Source organism: Dendrobates tinctorius, unplaced genomic scaffold, assembly GCF_039654945.1.
Source record: "Dendrobates tinctorius isolate UK_male_01 unplaced genomic scaffold, ASM3965494v1 ptg000344l, whole genome shotgun sequence".
NCBI lineage: Eukaryota > Metazoa > Chordata > Amphibia > Anura > Dendrobatidae > Dendrobates > Dendrobates tinctorius.
This window is the reverse complement of record NW_027362010.1, coordinates 295,664-303,762: the sequence shown is the minus strand read 5'-3', so window position 1 is coordinate 303,762 and position 8,099 is coordinate 295,664. Positions and strand designations below refer to the sequence as shown.

General features: G+C 47.2%; 1 protein-coding gene across 1 annotated transcript in view; it reads left to right on the top strand.

The window, feature by feature from the left end:
* The first annotated feature begins 1,652 nt into the window (after window positions 1–1,652).
* LOC141074961 (glycogen [starch] synthase, liver-like) overlaps window positions 1,653–8,099 on the top strand; it is a 226,217-nt gene continuing 219,770 nt past the window's right edge. Inside the window, exon 1 of the mRNA XM_073562286.1 lies at window positions 1,653–1,744. The gene's annotated coding sequence lies outside the window, so the exon portion shown is untranslated. The remainder of the gene's footprint in view (window positions 1,745–8,099) is intronic.

Here is an 8,099-nt window from a genome sequence, read left to right as displayed (position 1 = left end):
CGAGTCCACGGTCATGCCCTTCGGCATGAAGAATGCCCCTGCCACTTTCCAGCGGATGGTCAACCACCTGCTTCGGGGACTGGAGGAGTACGCCGTGGCGTACTTAGACGATATTGCCGTCTTCAGTTCCACCTGGGAGGAACACCTTCAGCACCTCCAGGAGGTGCTCAAGCGTCTTCACCAGGCAGGCCTGACCATCAAGCCGGGGAAGTGCCAGATAGGCATGCGCAAGGTCCACTACCTGGGGCACCGGGTAGGCGGGGGTTCCATGAGTCCGGAGCCAGGAAAAGTGGACGCAATCGTGTCCTGGCCCACCCCCAGGACCAAGAAACAGGTGAAGTCCTTCTTGGGCACTGCAGGGTACTATAGGCGGTTCGTACAGGACTATAGCGCCCTTGCCAAACCCTTGACTGACCTCACCAAGCAGAGGCTACCCCAAACAGTCAACTGGACAGATGACTGTGAGGCGGCTTTCCAAGCTTTGAAAGCAGCCCTGTGCAACTCTCCAGTGTTGAGAGCAGTCGACAGCAGTCGCCCGTTTCTGGTACAGACCGACGCCAGCGAGTTTGGCCTCGGTGCTGTGCTTAGCCAGGTCGACTCGGGGGACCAAGAGCACCCCGTGTTGTACCTGAGCCGGAAACTTTTGCCGAGGGAAGTGGCATACTCGACCATCGAGAAGGAGTGTCTGGCCATGGTGTGGGCACTGCAGCGTTTGCAGCCCTACCTGTATGGGCGCGCCTTCACGGTGGTAACCGACCACAACCCACTGAGCTGGTTGCACACCGTGTCGGGAACCAATGGAAGATTGCTCCGCTGGAGCCTTGCCCTTCAACAGTACGATTTTACTGTAAAACACAGGAAGGGCAGTGAAAACGGCAATGCCGATGGGTTGTCCCGCCGGGGCGAACCCGCTGAGGTGCGCATGGCCGATTACCGAGAGGTAATGCCTCCTTAGCGCCCTCTTAAGGGGGGAGGTGTGATGTACAATGTCTGTGAGGTATGGGGTTTTGTCTACAAAATATGATGTTTTCTGTTGTAACTTTCCAGAAAGATCCGGCACATATGACAATCCAGGCTGCTAGCTCTGCAGCTTCACCCCTCCTCCCTTCACACACACACAGAGCAGTGCCACCCCCCTCCTCTACAGCCTGTGTTCGCACTAGTAATAGGAGACCCCCTGCTGTTACAACCATTTGTTTCCTCTCCACAGCTGAGAGAAAAAAGTGCGGGATGGTTCTTTGTTTGAAACAAAGAGGTTTGAATAAAACTATAAGAGCCTGCCCTGCGAAAACCGTACCAAGCAGAGATATAAAAATCATATTTCTGCGATCCGAGCAGACCCAGCTTCGCTGTGGTGCCTGTTGCAAAACTCTCGGATGTCCAGAACCTGAGATATGATTTGCGCCCAAATGGACGGTCATATTGCATAGATGTTTGATGTTTTCTTGATGGGCTCATTACGCTGGGAAACATGATACCACTGATGAGTCCATACCAGCTTCTCCCATAAAGTTATAGCTAATCTAAGTTTCGTAGCCAAAACATAACTTGGATAAGAGAGGTGGGATCAACCCAGAATGCACCTCTCTGTGATGTCACATAGGAAAGTCTATAAGGCATTCCCTGGCAGAACCAGCTCAGAACAGCTGCAGAATCCGTGCTGACAAGAACTCCAGATGAGTGGAGACGTGTGGCTCCTCCCCCCTTAAAGCCGCATGGTCTGCCTAAGGAACAATATGGAACTGTGAGTGTAATCTCTTTGTTTTCTCCACTTTTATTTTATACCTGTACTGTACATATTTTATGTCTCAATTTTATAGCAACTTTTATCTGTAATCACTGTCCTCTTTCGGAAAATAAATGAAATAATTATTTAGATCTGTCTCCATGCTCTAAGAATCGAACTATACGCCTTTGATAGATAATCGCTACTAATTCAAGGGGTTTGCCACGGACCCTCTTAATTTAACACTGTGAATTAAGTAACCGTGACTGGTGGCAGCGCGTTGTGTACGGCTATTACGGCTTGCTGGCAGTACAGAAGGGTCTTATATTGCTGAATAAGGGTCTGCAGCCACAGCATTGATAATTCCCTTACTGCAGAAGCCTAATTGCCGGTTCACAACAGGCAGCCCGTCCGGCGACTAATTATCCTAGGTGCAGTTCCCTGACTGACCTGAGGGTAAGGGGGGCGCCGGAGAGCTGTGAGTTCCAAAGTGGAACTGAGAAAGTGGGATATACATAAATCCCCGCAGTACTTGGAAGATTGATAGCAGTGGTGGGGCATCCAAATTAAACTCCCCCTGCGGCAAATTGTAGAGCGAGATTAGCTTGCTGGATTTTTGTCACATGGTGCCGGTGGTGGGATAACTAAGATAAGCCCCAACGGTGCCTGTGATAGCTGTGTGCCGGCATTGTGTCACGTCCCTCCGTCCGCTGATACACCCGTGTCAGTGGTGGGATTGTGACATAGTGGTGACACAGGGTCCGCTGTCCGTCGCGTTTTGGTGGCAGCGGGACCCCCGTTAGTCGTCGCCCGTAAGTGGACGAACGGCCGTGGGCTGTTCGTCACACACAGTACCCCTCCTCCTGTATATATACACTGCACAGTACCCCTCCTCCTGTATATACACTGCACAGTACCACTCCTCCTGTATATATACACTGCACAGTACCCCTCCTCCTGTATATATACACTGCACAGTACCCCTCCTCCTGTATATATACACTGCACAGTACCCCTCCTCCTGTATATACACTGCACAGTACCACTCCTCCTGTATATATACACTGCACAGTACCCCTCCTCCTGTATATATACACTGCACAGTACCCCTCCTCCTGTATATATACACTGCACAGTACCCCTCCTCCTGTATATACACTGCACAGTACCGCTCCTCCTGTATATATACACTGCACAGTACCACCACTCCTGTATATATACACTGCACAGTACCGCTCCTCCTGTATATATACACTGCACAGTACCACTCCTCCTGTATATATACACTGCACAGTACCCCTCCTCCTGTATATATACACTGCACAGTACCACTCCTCCTGTATATATACACTGCACAGTACCACTCCTCCTGTATATATACACTGCACAGTACCACTCCTCCTGTATATATACACTGCACAGTACCACTCCTCCTGTATATATACACTGCACAGTACCACTCCTCCTGTATATATACACTGCTCAGTACCCCTCCTCCTGTATATATACACTGCACAGTACCACTCCTCCTGTATATATACACTGCACAGTACCACTCCTCCTGTATATATACACTGCACAGTACCACTCCTCCTGTATATATACACTGCTCAGTACCCCTCCTCCTGTATATATACACTGCACAGTACCACTCCTCCTGTATATATACACTGCACAGCACCCCTCCTCCTGTATATATACACTGCACAGTACCACTCCTCCTGTATATATACACTGCACAGTACCACTCCTCCTGTATATATACACTGCACAGTACCACTCCTCCTGTATATATACACTGCACAGTACCCCTCCTCCTGTATATATACACTGCACAGTACCCCTCCTCCTGTATATATACACTGCACAGTACCACTCCTCCTGTATATATACACTGCACAGTACCACTCCTCCTGTATATATACACTGCACAGTACCACTCCTCCTGTATATATACACTGCACAGTACCACTCCTCCTGTATATATACACTGCACAGTACCACTCCTCCTGTATATATACACTGCTCAGTACCCCTCCTCCTGTATATATACACTGCACAGTACCACTCCTCCTGTATATATACACTGCACAGTACCACTCCTCCTGTATATATACACTGCACAGTACCACTCCTCCTGTATATATACACTGTACAGTACCACTCCTACTGTATATATACACTGCTCAGTACCCCTCCTCCTGTATATATACACTGCACAGTACCACTCCTCCTGTATATATACACTGCACAGCACCCCTCCTCCTGTATATATACACTGCACAGCACCGCTCCTCCTGTATATATACACTGCACAGTACCACTCCTCCTGTATATATATATATACACTGCACAGCACCGCTCCTCCTGTATATATACACTGCACAGTACCGCTCCTCCTGTATATATACACTGCACAGTACCACTCCTCCTGTATATATACACTGTACAGTACCACTCCTCCTGTATATAGACACTGCACAGTACCACTCCTCCTGTATATATACACTGCTCAGTACCCCTCCTCCTGTATATATACACTGCACAGCACCCCTCCTCCTGTATATATACACTGCACAGTACCACTCCTCCTGTATATATACACTGCACAGTACCACTCCTCCTGTATATATACACTGCTCAGTACCCCTCCTCCTGTATATATATACTGCACAGCACCCCTCCTCCTGTATATATACACTGCACAGTACCACTCCTCCTGTATATATACACTGCACAGTACCACTCCTCCTGTATATATACACTGCTCAGTACCCCTCCTCCTGTATATATACACTGCACAGTACCGCTCCTCCTGTATATATATACTGCACAGCACCCCTCCTCCTGTATATATACACTGCACAGTACCACTCCTCCTGTATATATACACTGCACAGTACCACTCCTCCTGTATATATACACTGCTCAGTACCCCTCCTCCTGTATATATACACTGCACAGTACCGCTCCTCCTGTATATATACACTGCTCAGTACCCCTCCTCCTGTATATATACACTGCACAGTACCACTCCTCCTGTATATATACACTGCACAGTACCACTCCTCCTGTATATATACACTGCTCAGTACCCCTCCTCCTGTATATATACACTGCACAGTACCACTCCTCCTGTATATATACACTGCACAGTACCACTCCTCCTGTATATATACACTGCTCAGTACCCCTCCTCCTGTATATATACACTGCACAGTACCACTCCTCCTGTATATATACACTGCACAGCACCCCTCCTCCTGTATATATACACTGCACAGCACCGCTCCTCCTGTATATATACACTGCACAGTACCGCTCCTCCTGTATATATACACTGCACAGTACCGCTCCTCCTGTATATATACACTGTACAGTACCACTCCTCCTGTATATAGACACTGCACAGTACCACTCCTCCTGTATATATACACTGCTCAGTACCCCTCCTCCTGTATATATACACTGCACAGTACCGCTCCTCCTGTATATATACACTGCACAGTACCACTCCTCCTGTATATATACACTGCACAGTACCGCTCCTCCTGTATATATACACTGCACAGTACCACTCCTCCTGTATATATACACTGCACAGCACCACTCCTCCTGTATATATATACTGCACAGTACCACTCCTCCTGTATATATACACTGCACAGCACCACTCCTCCTGTATATATATACTGCACAGTACCACTCCTCCTGTATATATACACTGCACAGTACCACTCCTCCTGTATATATACACTGCACAGTACCGCTCCTCCTGTATATATACACCGCACAGTACCGCTCCTCCTGTATATATACACTGCACAGTACCACTCCTCCTGTATATATACACTGCACAGCACCACTCCTCCTGTATATATATACTGCACAGTACCACTCCTCCTGTATATATACACTGCACAGCACCACTCCTCCTGTATATATACACTGCACAGCACCACTCCTCCTGTATATATACACTGCACAGTACCGCTCCTCCTGTATATATACACTGCACAGTACCACTCCTCCTGTATATATACACTGCACAGTACCGCTCCTCCTGTATATATACACTGCACAGTACCACTCCTCCTGTATATATACACTGCACAGCACCACTCCTCCTGTATATATATATACTGCACAGCACCCCTCCTCCTGTATATATACACTGCACAGTACCACTCCTCCTGTATATATACACTGCACAGTACCACTCCTCCTGTATATATACACTGCTCAGTACCCCTCCTCCTGTATATATACACTGCACAGTACCCCTCCTCCTGTATATATACACTGCACAGTACCGCTCCTCCTGTATATATACACTGCACAGTACCACTCCTCCTGTATATATATACTGCACAGTACCGCTCCTCCTGTATATATACACTGCACAGCACCACTCCTCCTGTATATATACACTGCACAGCACCACTCCTCCTGTATATATACACTGCACAGTACCGCTCCTCCTGTATATATACACTGCTCAGTACCCCTCCTCCTGTATATATACACTGCACAGTACCCCTCCTCCTGTATATATACACTGCACAGTACCGCTCCTCCTGTATATATACACTGCACAGTACCACTCCTCCTGTATATATATACTGCACAGTACCGCTCCTCCTGTATATATATACACTGCACAGTACCACTCCTCCTGTATATATACACTGCACAGCACCACTCCTCCTGTATATATACACTGCACAGCACCACTCCTCCTGTATATATACACTGCACAGTACCACTCCTCCTGTATATATACACTGCACAGTACCACTCCTCCTGTATATATATACTGCACAGCACCCCTCCTCCTGTATATATACACTGCACAGTACCGCTCCTCCTGTATATATACACTGCACAGTACCACTCCTCCTGTATATATACACTGCTCAGTACCCCTCCTCCTGTATATATACACTGCACAGTACCCCTCCTCCTGTATATATACACTGCACAGTACCACTCCTCCTGTATATATACACTGCACAGTACCACTCCTCCTGTATATATATACACTGCACAGCACCACTCCTCCTGTATATATACCCTGCACAGTACCACTCCTCCTGTATATATACACTGCACAGTACCACTCCTCCTGTATATATATACTGCACAGTACCGCTCCTCCTGTATATATACACTGCACAGTACCACTCCTCCTGTATATATACACTGCACAGTACCACTCCTCCTGTATATATACACTGCACAGTACCACTCCTCCTGTATATATACACTGCACAGTACCACTCCTCCTGTATATATACACTGCACAGTACCCCTCCTCCTGTATATATACACTGCACAGTACCGCTCCTCCTGTATATATACACTGCACAGTACCCCTCCTCCTGTATATATACACTGCACAGTACCACTCCTCCTGTATATATACACTGCACAGTACCATTCCTCCTGTATATATACACTGCACAGTACCACTCCTCCTGTATATATACACTGCACAGTACCACTCCTCCTGTATATATACACTGCACAGTACCCCTCCTCCTGTATATATACACTGCACAGTACCGCTCCTCCTGTATATATACACTGCACAGTACCCCTCCTCCTGTATATATACACTGCACAGTACCACTCCTCCTGTATATATACACTGCACAGTACCATTCCTCCTGTATATATACACTGCACAGTACCACTCCTCCTGTATATATACACTGCACAGCACCACTCCTGTATATATACACTGCACAGTACCCCTCCTCCTGTGTATATACCCTGCACAGTACCGCTCCTCCTGTATATATACACTGCACAGTACCACTCCTCCTGTATATATACACTGCACAGCACCCCTCCTCCTGTATATATACACTGCACAGTACCCCTCCTCCTGTATATATACACTGCACAGTACCACTCCTCCTGTATATATACACTGCACAGTACCCCTCCTCCTGTATATATACACTGCACAGTACCACTGCTCCTGTATATATATACACTGCACAGTACCACTCCTCCTGTATATATATATACACTGCACAGTACCACTCCTCCTGTATATACACTGCACAGTACCACTCCTCCTGTGTATATACACTGCACAGTACCACTCCTCCTGTATATATACACTGCACAGTACCACTCCTCCTGTATATATACACTGCACAGTACCACTGCTCCTGTATATATATACACTGCACAGTACCACTCCTCCTGTATATATATATACACTGCACAGTACCACTCCTCCTGTATATATACACTGCACAGTACCACTCCTCCTGTATATATACACTGCACAGTACCACTCCTCCTGTATATATATATACACTGCACAGTACCGCTCCTCCTGTATATATACACTGCACAG